The following is a 15,875-nucleotide window of genomic DNA, read 5'->3' on the forward strand; positions in this document are numbered from 1 at the left end:
ATTCTACAATGACTGATGAGGACAGTGATAGCACTACCAGCAGTGATGAGGATGCTGATGTTGCATTTCTTTTGATGGACAAAGAAATCCATGAGTCTGGTTTAGTCGCATTTTCAAATGAGGTTGAAGATGAAAGTGAAGGGCCTTATGAAGTGATTGAAAGGTTGATGCAAACCAAGGTTGAATTCTCAAAGAAGCAGGAATTGATGACACAAATGATCAGTGGAGACCTCAGCTGTGGAGGAGATATATTTGCACATGTTGGCTAGTCTCCCTGATTTGTTCATTACTTCATATGAAGAGATCAGAGTGTTCAAGGGCGAAGATATGCATATAGAGATGAAAGAAGGTGCTAAGCCAGTGTAGCAAAGGCTAAGAAGGATGGGTCATGAGCAGATGGAATCCTTGAGGGAAGAGGTGGACAAGTTATCGAAGGCAGGGTTCATAGTCCCAGTGGAGACCACATAATTGGTGAGTCCAGTATTAGTCAGTCCAAAGAAGGATGGGAAGTGGAGGATTTGTGTAGATTTTAAACCCTTATACGCAGCCACTAAGAAGAACCCATATCCTCTTCCATTCATTGATCAGATCTTGGATTCAGTGGCAGGTTATGAGAGGTACAGTGTGTGTGATGGTTTTTCAGTCTATTTTCAATTGAAGATTGCTCTTGAAGACCGCACAAAGACAACTTTTATTACGCCATGGGGTTGCTATTGCTACACAGTATTGCCATTTGGGTTTTCAAATGGACCATCCTTCTATCAAGAGAGAGCAAATTGGGTATTGGAACCATTCATTGGTAGTTGTGTTAAAGCTTTTATGGATGACTTCTGTGGCTACAACAGTAGGGCTGAACACCATGAGAAGTTGCAGATGGTATTGGCTCGATATGATGAATATGGAGGACAAGTAAATCCAAAGAAATGTCATCTAGCACAGCCAAGGGTGAAGTTATTGGGCCACATGGTGTCAGAAAATGGCATTGAGGCTGATCTAGACAAGGTTAAGTCTATTTTTCTTCTTCCATCACCTACAAGTACAAAGAAATTGGCAACCTTTATACACAAAGTAAAGTACATGGCACGATTTATTCCATTGTCTTCACAGCTCCTTTATCCATTACAACAAGTGGCAAAGCATGATCCATTGCTATGGGATGACAAGTGTGAAGACGTGTTTCAAGAGGTGAAAGAGGTGTTAGGGGGGCTGTCAACCATGCAGGCTCCTGATTGGGAGAATTTTTTTTATGTAAATCCATCAGTAGGGGATGATGCCATTGGAGCCATGCTATTGAAAAAGGGGAAGGGCATCCATTATATGAGGCCAGTGTATTGTGCAAGCCGAGTGAAGTTGGTGGCAGAGAGAAAGTTCTCGGAAGTAGAGCTAGTGATGGCCAGTGTAATATTTGCTTGTCAATGATTTCGTCATTACTTGTTACCATGACCTTTTGTTTTCTTGACGAGCTATGATTTTTTTCCACAATTAATTAATGGCACTAACATGTCAAATGTGGTCAAGAAATGGGTAATTGAGCTGCAAGAGTTTGAGTTCTCTTTCCTAGTGGAAGTCAGTACAAGAGCTACCCTAGCTGATTTGTTGACTTACAAGGAGAATCCCCTTCTTGTTAAAGAAGAGGTGGTGAGAAAGGTAGTTGAAGAAGTGCCACATATCATCAATGCACATGTGTTGTTCTTTGATGGTTCATACAAAAAGAGCCATGATGCGGCTTCAGGGGGTATAACACTTTATGATCCAGAGGGGAAGCTAGTATGTAAGGGAGGCTTCAAATTGGATGCGCATAGTAACAATGAGACTGAATATGCTACTTTGGAAGTTGGATTACACATTTGTTTCAAGCATGGGATTAGAGGGATGAGCATAAAAGGTGATGCCTTTTTAGTTGTGAAGCAAGTGCTGGGTGTGTGGAAAAGCAAGAACACCTCATTGAAGGAAATGTGTTTCAGAATTAAAGGCCTATTAAAAAAGTTCGAAGCATGGAGAATCAGACACATTGAACGTGTTCTAAATGGCGAGGCACATGAAGCAGCTCAAAGCATGATTGGGGAGCTACTTGTGTTGAGGACCACTTTACCTCTTTATTATGGCCGAGAACGTTTGGCTCAAGAAGAGGAGTTTTTGCTAACAGGAATCATCCCAAAGGACATTCAGAAGTCTAAGAAGTATAGTTTTGTGCGTAGAGCATCCATGTACAAATTGATTGGTGATGTCTTGTACATGAAAAGGTCTGATCTCATGTTGAGACGTGTACCTTGGCGGGAGGAGCTTTATAGTGCTAGAAGAGAATGATGAAGGTGCATGTGGCGGACATTTTGATCTAAAGATCACCTTGCAGAAGATCTTGCAAGAGGGGTATGTATGGCCTAGTACTTTGCATAAGGATGTTCACCATTGGTGTAGGTCTTGCAATAGGTTTGAAGCATTTGGGAAGAGAGTGTTGAAGCCAGAGCTACGAAAAACCATTCTGGCATTTGATATGTTTGAAAAGTGGGGGATTGGTGCAATAGGCTCGTTACCTATCACAAGCAGGGGCAAAAGCTATATTTTGACTGCACTGGACTATCTCTCTAGATGGGCAGAGGCTATAGTAGTAAAACAGATCACTGCAAAGGATATGGAAAAAATTGTGTATGATGAAATATGTTGCAAGTTTGGGGTGCCACTGGAGCTACTTTCGGACAAGGGGCCAGGATTTAGAGATAAACTGCTAGAATTTTTATGCGCAAAGATGAAGATTAGGCACCAGCATACCACTCCTTATTATCCACAATGTAATGGCTTGAATGAAAGATTCAATGGTCAGTTGGTACAAATTCTTTCGAAAGTGACAGAGCACCAAGGAAAGAATTGGGATTTGGAATTGCCTAGTGCGTTATGGGCTTACGGTACTTCGGTGAAGACAAGTACAGGTTTTACTCCATTTCATTTGGTATATGGAAAGGAAGCACTATTGCCTATGGAGGTAGAGTTTCCTGCAGTAAGATGCTAGAGAAGTTGCTTGGGCCGCCTATTGATGCATTCAAAGAGAGGCTCTTACAATTACAAGACGTTCAGCTGGATAGGATGAGTGCATTGGAACATTGTGGGCAGATGAAGGATAGGGATTTAGGAAAGATAAATCAAAAGGTCAAAAGTAAGGGTATCAAGAAGCATGACTTGGTTTTGCACTACAACAGTAAGCTGGACAACACCTTCCAAAATAAGTTTCAAATTAAGTGGGAAGGCGCTTTTTAGGTGATTGAGTGTTTTCCAAATGGTACATATCAGTTGGCTAACCTGGATGGAATCCTACATAAGTCAAGGGAAAATGGATTGCATCTTAAATTATATCAGGCTAGATTGATGATGGTGAAGCAAGATGAGCTCTCTCCAGAGCAAGTAATGTATGTGAAGGATGAGGAGATCTGTGTCGCGGCGAGTCTCATATCTGTTTTTGTTGCTGCTGATCTTGAATGATCTAGCAGGCTAGGGGATGGGCAAATTATGTTAGGAGTTTCTTGGACCAAGGGATTGCGCATATGTACATACACATCCATGGTGCGTAAAATAAAGAATTGCCCATTTTCCAGAGCGAGGTGGTTACGTGGGGCCCACATGTGTACAGGTAGGACAGCATGCACATAGTGCATCGATTTTCACTACTACCAGTACTAGTGTGTTTTTTATATAATAATGAGGAGTTGGTAGCACGTAAAATTCTCGAGGAAGCTATTCGCGTGCCGACGACATGAGGTAAGCAGGTGCGTTAGATGGCATCTTGTGGCATCAGGAGGTCGAATGGGGTCAATATGTGCACGTGGATAAGTACGGGAACAACGTGGATGTTTTCTTGTGATAATTATGCATAAAGGTCATCATAAGGACCATATTTTGGGGCCACTTTATGTGGTTGCGGGATGCATTATTGAGAAAATCTAAGTGCCACGTATGCGGATGATGCAAAAAGGTGACAGCTATGCACTACGAGGCTAGTCCGTTTGAGGTCAACTAAAAGACCAAGGGTGCCCAAGTAATAAAGCTAAGTGTGGTAACTGAAAAACCTGAGAGAAGACCAGAAAAAACGTGGAGAGAAGACCATAAAGTGTGTTTTTGATGTTTTTGGAGCCTGTTTTGGCCATGAACTGCTCATCCAAGGTCGGATTTGAGCAATTTGACATTGTAGACTGGGGTTTTGAGCCGTTCCGGACGCAATGGTGATGTTAATTTTGCCAAATTACTCAATGTTTTTTTTATGTTTTGGCTTGTAAGTTTCTCCTATGTGAGCGAAGCTTCCGCTCCTATTTGTGATTGTATCTAGCATATTTTACCCATTTTGTGTGAGCTATTTGCCCCATTGGTGTTGGCCCAAGCTCAATTGTATCTAAATATAAAAAATTCTCCTCTTTTGATCTGAGATTTTGGGATGTGTGTGTGTGTGTCCCTCTGTGGAGTGGGTAAATGGGTAGTCTCTCTCCTCTCACTCCATAGGTGTGTTCCCTGTCTTGGCCAGGTGGGTTGTGTAAGCCGAGTGGTTCCCCATAGTATGTGTGTATATCATCCCAAGATTGTGTGTCGGGTCATTATAGAGGTGTTGTATGTGTGTTTATCTTGCTCACAACATCCAAACTAAGGTCGTACCTAATGAGAGGCAAATTAAAAGGATTTACTGATGCGTTTATCTTGGCCAGCCTAAGAGGGTCCAAAATTCTACAAATTACTCGTTGAAATTGCAAGTTAGTACTAACAATTATGTGCACCTTTTGCCTTGCAATGGGAATGAAAGGATCATACAAATTCTCGTGATTCATGTAAACTACTTGACTATGCTAAAGGTTGAACCTACACAAAAAGATACACAAGCAGTCCTCAGTGGGGGCACCAATTTGTGGTAGTCCGGGGTGGGCAACAAGAAGAGTGGGCTCTAAGCACACTTCTAGGCTCCCATGCTTCTCAATTGGGTTGAGGTTGGAAAAAAAAAACAAACACACACACAAACCCGCAACCTAACCCTACACAAATTTGGGGCACCACTTAGTTTTGGATGCGAACTAGGATGCACACACACACACATAGAGAGAGAGAGAGAGAGAGAGAGAGAGAGAGAGAGAGAGAGAGAGAGAGAGAGAGAGAGAGAGAGAGAGAGAGAGAGAGACCCCTCCGGACAGTAGACCCCTCTTGACACAGTGCTTGCACAACAGGATGATGAGATACTAGATTCCAAATTTCTTGCTTGTATTCTATATTAATTCCTTCAGTCCTCCTCTTGAACAATGACATAATCTCAGGGAAAATTTTCTTCTTCTTTTCCTCCTCAAAGGAAAGCTCTCAAACTTGAACCAGCATAACTTTTATCTTCTCTCATCATTTCCTCTTTCTTTGTCTCTCATAATCCCTAAGGACAGTAGAAGTTGGGTCCTCCAAGTTCGGATTCATTGTTTGTAAAGGATTCCTTCTATTACCTTCATTTGCTTCCATTGAATGTGCAAGTAAATCTACCAGATTAGATTGTAAGGTATAGTTTCCCATAACTATATGAGATGGGGAGGAAGTGGGCTACACAGAGAGAATGCAAGGCAGGGTGAGACTGTTTGAGAGAGAGAGAGAGAGAGAGAGAGAGAGAGAGAGAGAGAGAGAGAGAGAGAGAGAGAGAGAGAGAGAGAGAGCTTGGCTTACATAGAGCATGGAGAATGTTGGGAGAGCGAGAGGGACACACACACACACACACACACACACACACAGGTCATCCACAAGCCATGACTTCAGTAAGTGAAAAAGATGCCACGTTTGAACTTGGCACCGAGCAAATTTAACATTAATTATGGAACGTTTGTTCCAAAATGGGCATATTCTAGGCTCTCAAATGTATGCTAGCAAGCACTACTAACTAGCATTTTTCAGGACAACATTTTTTGTGTACATTAATATGCTTCTACAAGCATGTTATTTCACTTTATGGACCTATATGTAGGGTTTAGAGTTTGGGACTGACACAGATGCATGTTATTTCAATTATGTGTCGCAAAAAAGTCCCTAGGTGCTGGTCAAATGCGTTTTCTAGACCATTTTTAGCACGTCATATTAAGAATTATTTTAGTGACCAGGAATCGTTCGGTACTTAGAACAACTTGTTAGGGTTGCAAGTGTTGCTGAACAAAATTAATGGATGGTTGTTTATGAATATATCAAGGCTATGTGTTGTTAATGAAAAAGTTTCATTGTTTGTACCTATATGTTTCTCATTCTATTATGGTTGAAACATTTTAGCAAGACTTGCAAATGATTATAGTATCCCTTTATTTAGTTTCTTTTAAGAACTATTTACACTCCTATTTCATGTGTGCTATGAGAATCACATTTGCCATAAGCATTGGAAATTATGACCATGGATATGTAGGTTCATATCTATTTTTGCTAAGCACATTAGGTGTTATGGATCCTACTATTTAGCAAATGTTGATTTGGAGCGGCATGCACATTTGTGACATAGATTAACAATCACCAAAAGAGGTCATGGCTCGGTTTGGGTGCAGTGTCCAAAATAGACCTCATCATCATATTTTACCCTAAAGTAGCGCTCCTGTGTATGTGACATAGTGCATCAAAGTCCCTATCCTCTACAATTGGAGTGGTACAATCCAAAAGAGGTTAACTCTGTTGCCACTACCAACATAGGGATCCCAACAATAGCACCCCCCCCCCCCCCCCCCCCCCCCCCCCCCCTACTTTACTTGTCACCATGCTCACTATGTTGAGAGGATTGCCTATGTATGGTGGTGGTAGATATTTGTCCAACCACCCATGGACTCTGGATGAGGCTTGAGCAAAGCAGGAGTAGAAAGCAATGGACTGGGTCCCTCTCATGGAAGGGGGGTGGGTTCGTAAGAAGACGTGGTAGAAGGGGGTGTGGCTAGCCTAGTGGAAATTCTACTCTTCAATTGACATAACATGTTGAAAAGGGTTACCTTATACTAGCATGATATGAGGGTAGTAGGAATCTCTAGCATAACTCATGAAGTGAATATATGTAGAGGATGGGTATTGTAATGTGTTTAGTGTCAATTGAATGGCACATAGGTAGAGTATAGGTATTGTAATGTGTTTAGTGTCAATTGAATGCCATGTGATTAGAAACTCAAAAAAGGATAGTTCTCCCAAGCATGGCTTCAAAATCGCGTTATGATCACTTGACCATAAGTTTCTAAGAGACACAAAATGGCCACATGGTATTCCTTTGAGTCTATTGAAAGGACACTATGACCATTAAAAGGCCATACAGATCTCCTCGGAGCATTTGAAGAGGACCACGTAGGCAAATGGTGCAGGGTACTCTCGCAAGACTTTGAATATTTATCCATGACCAATTTATTAACATATTCTCCTCTTTAGCATTTCCCTTATAGGGAACCCACATGGAGGTGTGGTAATTATTTTAAGCTACCCCCTCCATTAACTACATGTCCAAAGGGTGTAGTTAATTTTAAAGGTGTTACCCCCATACCACTTGGCATGTGCGTGAGCTGAAGTCTTTAGCATCTCCCTTATAGAGAACCCACATGGAGGTGTGGTAACTATTTTAATCTACCCCCTCCCACCTCCATTAACTACACGTCCAAAGGGTGCATTTAATTTTAAAGGTATTACCCCCATACCACTTGGCATATGTGCGTTCACACTACTGACTTATATAGAGGCATGATCCCCCAAATCAACTCTTTGGGTACCCCTGTCTCTTGCAATATGTACATCAATCCAGTTCTAGTCATTGTATGGAAGGCTTCACGGAAGTTCACAATTAAACAAACTCCTGAAACCCGCCTACCTACTTTCCGAAAACCCTCTCTCTCTGCCCATCTACTCAATTGTTGCTCAAGGATGGATATGTACAATTGTGTCAATGTGTGCCCAATCATGATAGTTCGGTCGTTACAAGGATCCATACGGTCCCCTGACTTGAAGATAGGTACGATCGTGGAAAAACTCCAAGTATCAGGTAGGCCCTCGCACATGGCACGGTTAAACATCACTGCTAGAAGCTCTGCAAGCAAGTATCTAACATGTATAAAATGCTCTTTTGCCAGGCCATGGTGATCCTATACTCTCCTAGTCTTCATCTTGTCAATGAATTTCTTTACCATCTCAACGGTAAAAGCACATGTGTGTGGGCATGGCTCTAGCGGATCTGGAAGAGGTGGCTACCCCGAGACTGTGTAGAGATTTGATGCATACTGACCCCCTACCTCCGTAGAAGTGATGAGCGGTGAGGGGGAGTGCTCATGTAAGAGTCGCCATGCCTCGCCTGAATCCTGGCTCAAAAAAAACTAACATAAGTCCTGCTCTAGTCGAGTTAGAAATGCCCTCTTCTTTTGTCGTACCAAATGCCGAGAAGCAATCTATGACTGCCTATGAGTAATGACTCCTAGAAACACCTCCCTTTGAAGGGATGCTGAGGTCTCTCTGCACTCCTCATCCTACCAACTATTTTGGGGTGTGCTCCCAGAACATTGTCACTTCCCAGGCTCAGTGTGTGGGTATGCCTCTATATCTTTGTCAATATATAAGTGATCTCCATGGCTAAAGGTTTCCTCGGATCATTTGTGCATAAGCGTGTGTAGATACCATCTATGTATATAGAATCAGTCTTTGAAGTAAAAGTGTATCAGGTATGTGTAGGTGTTTGTGCCAGTCGAGCTGTGCTGAAATGGAATGAGACGATAAAGGTGAGGAAAGCATGATCTACTGATATCCCAACAGGCATGGGCCAAATTGTAAATTCTTGAATAGAGGGTATGAAACTTGGCTTCCAAAACATAATCCACTCTGTCGGCCCCATGTGTATGAGGAAAACAAGTGAACCCACTCAATGACGGAAATCTCTATGTGAGAGAGAGAGAGAGAGAGAGAGAGAGAGAGAGAGAGAGAGAGAGAGAGAGAGAGAGAGAGAGAGAGAGAGAGAGAACAAAACATTTAACTCATAGAAATTTCATAAGAAAACACATTTTTCTATATCCATCGATCTATTTGCACTAAATTACTAGATAGAAAATTTGTAGCAACTATTACTATGTAGGAAATGTTACAACCTATGAGTTACTATATACTAATCACTTACACTAAATTACTAGAGAGCAATTGTGTAGCAACTATTACTATGTAGGAAATGTTGCACCCCATGCCTTACTATATATAAAGTAATCGCAAAGCAACTCCATTTTGCTTGATCCATCTAGCAAGAACATTACATTACTATATAGCGATCTTGTAGGAAGCATGTTTTTACTAGTTTTATCTAGCAAATACATAGCAAAGGCCTCACTTTTGCTAGTTGCATCTTCTATATTTTCTTTATATTTTCTAGTTCAATCTAGCAAAACAATAAAATGGGATGATATTTACTAGGTGGCAATTGGTCTAAAAGTCCTTGTGCTAGCTAAAGCTGCTCTCACTAGAAGGGCCACAGATGCTACAAAGTTGGGATTAGAAGTTGGAAAGACGTCTTCAAAGATGAAAAATGGCTAACTAAGGCTGAATTTCTCCAGCGATACCAAATTTCAGAAGGATATGGAGATTACATCTTCGAGATAATGTTTACAACTCAACAGGCTCTCAAACAAGTATGGACCTCTCTCCGATAGCAAAATCAAACTCCAGACGGAAGATTTATGGAAATTCCCACCAAGATTCAAATGCTTGTGGGCTTACCCTTTATCAAGCAGAGTTGTCTCATGTGGTTAGTCCTTCATTCATGTGCTAAGGTCAAAAAGTTTGGTATTTTTGGAGGGCTTTACTGCAGGTGTCATCTAATTGAGTTATATTTTCAAATAGAAAAATAAAAGAATAGCTTGATTAATTACACATTAAAGTGATGGTAACAAAAGTTTCTACTTGTATGTCAATTAAGAAACAAACATTAAATATATCAGCATGCCAACAATGTTCCCTCTGGATCTGCTTCTAGCAGTTCTAGAGAGAGAGAGAGAGAGAGAGAGAGAGAGAGAGAGAGATCTGAGACTCAAGATCTTATATAATTTGTTGTCGTTTGTAGGTGTTTGTCTCAATTAACCAGCTAGCACCTGCCACATCTTGCTCTCCATGCACAAGGGGCTTTGGACAGCTTACCATATAGTAAAAAATACATGATTGCTAGATGATTCACTAGTTTCAATACACACATCCAGTAAGAGTGCAAACTAGTAAAAAAGAGACAACTCCTAGATGCTGCATATAGTAATTTTATTACTATATGGAGAGTTGAATAGCCATATGGAAATTCAAGTCTCAATATGGTAAAAAAACTACTAGTTCAATGTAGGAGTTGACTCAATTACTAGTTTGACCTTACATATTGGTGTTTTCAAACCTGTAAGTCAACTAGAAATTTTTGTTTATGACGTAGCAAGTCATCTAGTAATATATAAGGACGGTTGCTTGCAAACTAGTAGTTCATCGAGCATCTTTTCTATAAACAACCTAGTAGTTCACCTACTAATTCATTAAGGAACATGTAGACACAAACTAGTAATTCATCTAGAAATTTTCCCATGAGCAAACAAATTAGGAGAGATTACTTCAACATTAGGAGACTAAAGTAGGCTTAATTCATAAAGATAGCTATGAGTACAACAAATGAAAGCTTACATAACGTGTGTTACATGCTACAGTTCTTAAATCATATGGTTGGATTATAAAACTACTTGTCATTTGTTACAATGATATCCTTCATGGATAAAGAGCCAACTTTATCAAAATAAAAAATTATCAGGCCTTCTAACAAAATCCATGTAACTAAATCTTCACACATAGTGGAAGTATTAGTATCCTCATTTGCTCTCTTCTTGAGGAAACTATTCGATTTATTCATAGAAAAATATGTTGGCTTGATCAAGTGATACAAGTCTTGTACTTTCTTGAGATTTAGTCACTTCATTAATATAGTTTCTTTGTCATCCCTGGACAAATTTCGTGCCTACATAATTGTCATAACAAAATAACATGGTTTAAAAAGTGTCACGTATTTTTTCTGTGAACATAAGTAAGGCAATATTTTTAGCTTTTATTGCAAACCTGAGATTCCAACACACATTGATGTTGATTCATTGAACATTCCCCATCAGATTTGTGCTCCTAAAACAATTAAAGTCCACTCTTTTATTTTATAGCCACATGCAAAAATATTTAAAGAATCTTATTATTGTGAAGAGACTTTTTCTTTTTAAGCTTCAAAAATTTTGAAGCTTGATCTTTCTCATTTAGTAGCTCTTCAATCTTAGAAGTAGCCTATAGAAGTGGGAAAACATGCCTTTTTTATATTATTAAAATTAAGTAGAGTAAGTATTTCATTAAATAAATATTCCATGTGAAGCATCTTTAAATAGTACCATGCACTGTCGTGTGCTTTTTCTTTTTTGTTCTTGGTTTGTACCACTTATAATTTGTGTCCTTCTATTGATTTTTTCCTTCACAAATACTTCAAGAAAAGAGTGCAATATTGATTGACACAACAAAAAGTTTTAGAGTGAAAAAAATACATGAATTAGAATTGTACTAGTTTTGTGATATGGTCTTCTCACTCATCTGATTCATTGTTTACTTCCATATCTTTTTCTTGATAGCATTGGACAAACTCTTCATCTTGTATGTAGTTTCTATATGCCTGCGCATTAAGCAATTGAATTTGGATATCTCACACACACATACACACACGCACACAAAAATAGCTAAATTTACCTCAATTATTTCAATTGATATCTTTGTGTGTGTGTGTGTGTGCGCACACGCTTGTGTGTGTTGTGTGTGTGTGTGTGTGAGAGAGAGAGAGAGAGAGAGAGAGAGAGATAGAGAGAGAGGGGAGTAAACCACACATACCTCATAAACATCACTTTGTAAATCATGATTTTCCCATGGCATCTTAGGAACGTATGCTTTTATCTCTCTCTAAACACATAATAACAAATTTTATCATCATAGGTCATAAATTATTGTTATTTTAAGATAGAAGTGCTTACATGAGTAGCTTGTGGTTTCTCTTATTCTTCTTCAATAGATATACAAGTGGTTTCTTGTGCACAAGCATCCTTTAGCTATTCAATAACAACAAAAGAATTACTTTCTTGATCATTAGTTTTCATATAAATTTCCAATACCTTAGAGGATTACTCACAAGTTTTGTGAGTGAACCATATTCTCCTAGCTCACTTTCTCCTCCATCATTCTCATGAAATTCTCGGTTATCATCATCATCATCTTTTTCTTTTTCTATCTAATTTCATGAAAACATTTCGATTATACTTTGACATAATAGAAGTTCATTACTTAGAGAAAATCCTACAAAATGACACATATCATTGGGGTGCTAGAAGATAGTTCGTTGTTTGGTTTCTCTTTTCTCCATTTTCATTTTTCCGCAAGAGACTTGATGGCCCATGTATAAACGTCCTCTTCTTTTCAATGATAATTTTGTCCAGCTACTCTAATAGGCTTAATCTCACCTTTATTTTTTCTTATTACATCCAACACGGTATTCTTTCTCTCCATGTTATTTTTAAGGTCTCCAAATGGCTTGTGTTTGGCAAACCATCCTCTAACAAACCCATAGTTTGAATAAAGAACTCTATGTTGGTTATTACCCTCTTCTAAGAGGAAATCCCTACCATAGAGTTTATTGGGTTCTCTAAGCTTAGGAGGTGGAGGCCTAAACACCAGTTCATATATGGTTGGGTCATATTTCTCATTGCTAATAGTGTCAACACCTATAGAGATGCTAGATGGAGAAGAAACAACTCTCTTATTTCAAGATGACTGGCCCTCCAAGAATCTAAAAATTTGAGGGCCTCTTCATTAGAGAAAGACAGCAGTTGCTCCACAAAGGACTGTGGATAACTCATATCTGAAAAGACAAACCATTGAAAACACACATGAGTAGCAAGACATTTAATTAGAAAAGTTTATCTCAAAAATTATACACACACTTGTCATTACTTTATGAGTAATGTTTTAGGAAGACATGTAAAAAAAACTGTGACAATGAATAAAAAAATTGTCATGTATAAAATAATATGCATTTTAAACTACTTCCACAAGTATACTAGCCATGCTTCATACTCTTTGAGTGTAGTTTACAACAAGATATATAAATAATACCATAACAATAAGTACAATAATCTCCATCCATAAAGTAGGTCTCCCAGAAGTTCTAGCATACTCTATGATGAGGTTCTAAGAAAGATATGCAAAGAACATCGTAACAATGAAGCTAGCAATTGTCATCCATAAAGCAATAGTCATTCTAAACTACTTCCATAGGTATACTATTTGCATAACAATGAATACAAAAATTGTCATCCATGAAGTAATAGTCATTCTAAACTACTTCCACAAGTATACTAACATTCTAAACTACTTCCACAAATGTACTAGCCATGCTTCCATACCATATGAGTGAAGTTATACAAAAGATATCTAAAGAACACCATAACAATGAATACAACAATTGTCATCCATGAAGCAATAGTCTTTCTAAAATATTTTCACAAGATTACTAGCAGTGATTGAATAAAAGGGACTACCACAATTATATGTCTATGGAGAATGCCAAACAATAGGTATCCATCTAGCCGCCTGTCCAGGCTTTATAACCTTTTTTTGTTTTGTGACTGTCCAATCTTTAATTTGAATGGAACATGTATCCCAACTTCTCCATTGATGCTCCTCTCTGCAAACTTTATAAGTGTTTTGTTGATATGCATCACGCTCCAATAAAGCAAGCTTTGCCCTTTTTCTTTCGTAATCAGTCTCTCTAACAACAACATGTTGAATCTGTATTGCATTCTCACTATTCAAGCACACTTGAACTATATCATGGACCTCCACCCATAATGGAACATTTCCACAACCTCCTTCCATTAACAAGCTATCACGCTGCCTCAAATCCTTCACCTCATAAGCAATGAGCCTCTGCCTCCTTGGTATTGGCAATGGAATAAATTTGTGAAGTATAGAGTAGATGGGCCGAACACAATCCCATGTGAAAGGCAAAGGGGCCTTCTCAAGCACACTCATTTAAGTAACTGGATCCATTAACAATTGTTCTGAGTCCCCATTTCCCACAATGCATTGCTTGTAATACCGTCCATCAAAGAAAATCATACACTTTCCATCAAACTGTGTTGAGAACAAGGATGTTATACAACCCTTCCAGTGACCTCTGTGTTCCACCGTTGCATCATCGATATCCACCTTCACTATGACATTGGCGCCCACATTAAATATATTCCCTTTAAAGAGGACCTTTTGGTATGTCTTTACTTCCAAACATTGGAAGTACTACTTTGGAATGTTCCAAAACTTCTTTAGATAAGTTTTCTCTTCACTAGTAGGATCTCTATAAGTGCATCTCTTCTTTGATATTGCAATCCCCTTGAGAAGAAGATTTCTAGTGCATGGTGAATTGCTTCCATATTTTAATAGATAACTCCACATAGACTTAGCCTTTTCAATTGAAGACACAACCAATAGCCCATCCATATGTGATGGAGAGAAATCATGTGATGGAGCATCTGCTAATAGCAAGCTGCTTTGAGAAAGAATCAATGCACAATGTAGGTCCTTCAAAACCCTTTCAGAAGATAAGAGATTGTCACTATCACCACAGATAGCCTGAAAAGCTCTCGTGAAGAACCTTCTCAAATAGAACTTTGCAAATGAAGCTTCATCCTCCATGTTATTTGTTTTGATGGAGCTATATGTCTTTACAAGACGCTCAAATATGTAACACCAAAAGCGGTCATGCAACCCATGGCGCAAGACATCATCAAGCATCTCACCATTACCTATAAACAAGTTATCAAGAGATTATTCTCCTAAACAAATATACCAAACTTATTGTTAACACAGTACAAAGTCGTTTTGCTGGAATGAGACGGATTATCATACTCATTCTATAGTGCATCAATGATAATTCTATAGTGCATCAATGATAATGGCATGTTTCCACCTCTATAGTGGGTCACTTTGTGATATTTGAATAGGCCTAACTTTTCTTTTGCCAACATTAAGTTTAAATTTCCATCCCAATCAACCAAATCATCAAGAAAAATCTTTTGTATATTCCAAACTTTTTTCCCCTTAGAAAATAAGTTATATCTTATTTCTGGCCATAATACTTTTATCTCCGAGCGTTGCAAAAGATCTTGGCAATATTAGATCTTCTCGCAACTCACGGAAAAATGTTCGTAAAAAGAAATCTCATTCTCCATCTTTCTGGAGCCCAATGGACAAGTGATTTTGAAGAGACATTTTGAACTAGCAACCAAAGAACAATCAAAAGAATAGTAGTGATTTAGAATATTAGCATTTTTAACCATCAAAATATTAACATCTTTAACACATGGCAAACAATTACCCAACACACACACACACACACACACACAAAGTTTATCATACACACGTTCATAAACCATTATCTCTTCATAACATCAATCACTAATGAGTCCATGACTACAAGAGGCGTAAATTCCTTCTTGAGTAGGAATGATTTTTATCTATGCCAACAAAATTTAATGTAGAAACCTTCAAAGTCAATCACAATTATAGATTTTTTTTGGAGGAGGGAGGGAGAGGGGGGGGGGGGGATTTATAGGATCAGCTTTAAATAATGATTAAAAGAAGAAGACCACGGAGTTGAGGCCAACAAAATTTAGTGTAAAAACCAAAAGCCAATTTAGTTTAGCATCTTTAACACAAAGCTAAGGAGTGTTTGGAAAAATTTTATTTTTCCAAGCATACAAAATTCCTTTCCTTGAATTTGCCAAGAGAAAATTTTAAGACATTTGGTTTACCTTTGGGGTTTTGACATTCTTTTTGCCCTCAAGCATAAAAAGGCA

The 15,875-nt window shown here is 38.7% G+C and overlaps 1 pseudogene; it reads right to left on the minus strand.

Annotated features, from left to right (window-relative positions):
- Positions 1 to 13,572: 13,572 nt before the first annotated feature.
- LOC147455030 (uncharacterized) lies at positions 13,573 to 14,712 on the minus strand (annotated as a pseudogene).
- Between the last annotated feature and the right edge of the window lie 1,163 nt (positions 14,713 to 15,875).

Source organism: Adiantum capillus-veneris, chromosome 7, assembly GCF_014529385.1.
Source record: "Adiantum capillus-veneris isolate H3 chromosome 7, ASM1452938v2, whole genome shotgun sequence".
Classification (NCBI taxonomy): Eukaryota; Viridiplantae; Streptophyta; class Polypodiopsida; order Polypodiales; family Pteridaceae; genus Adiantum; species Adiantum capillus-veneris.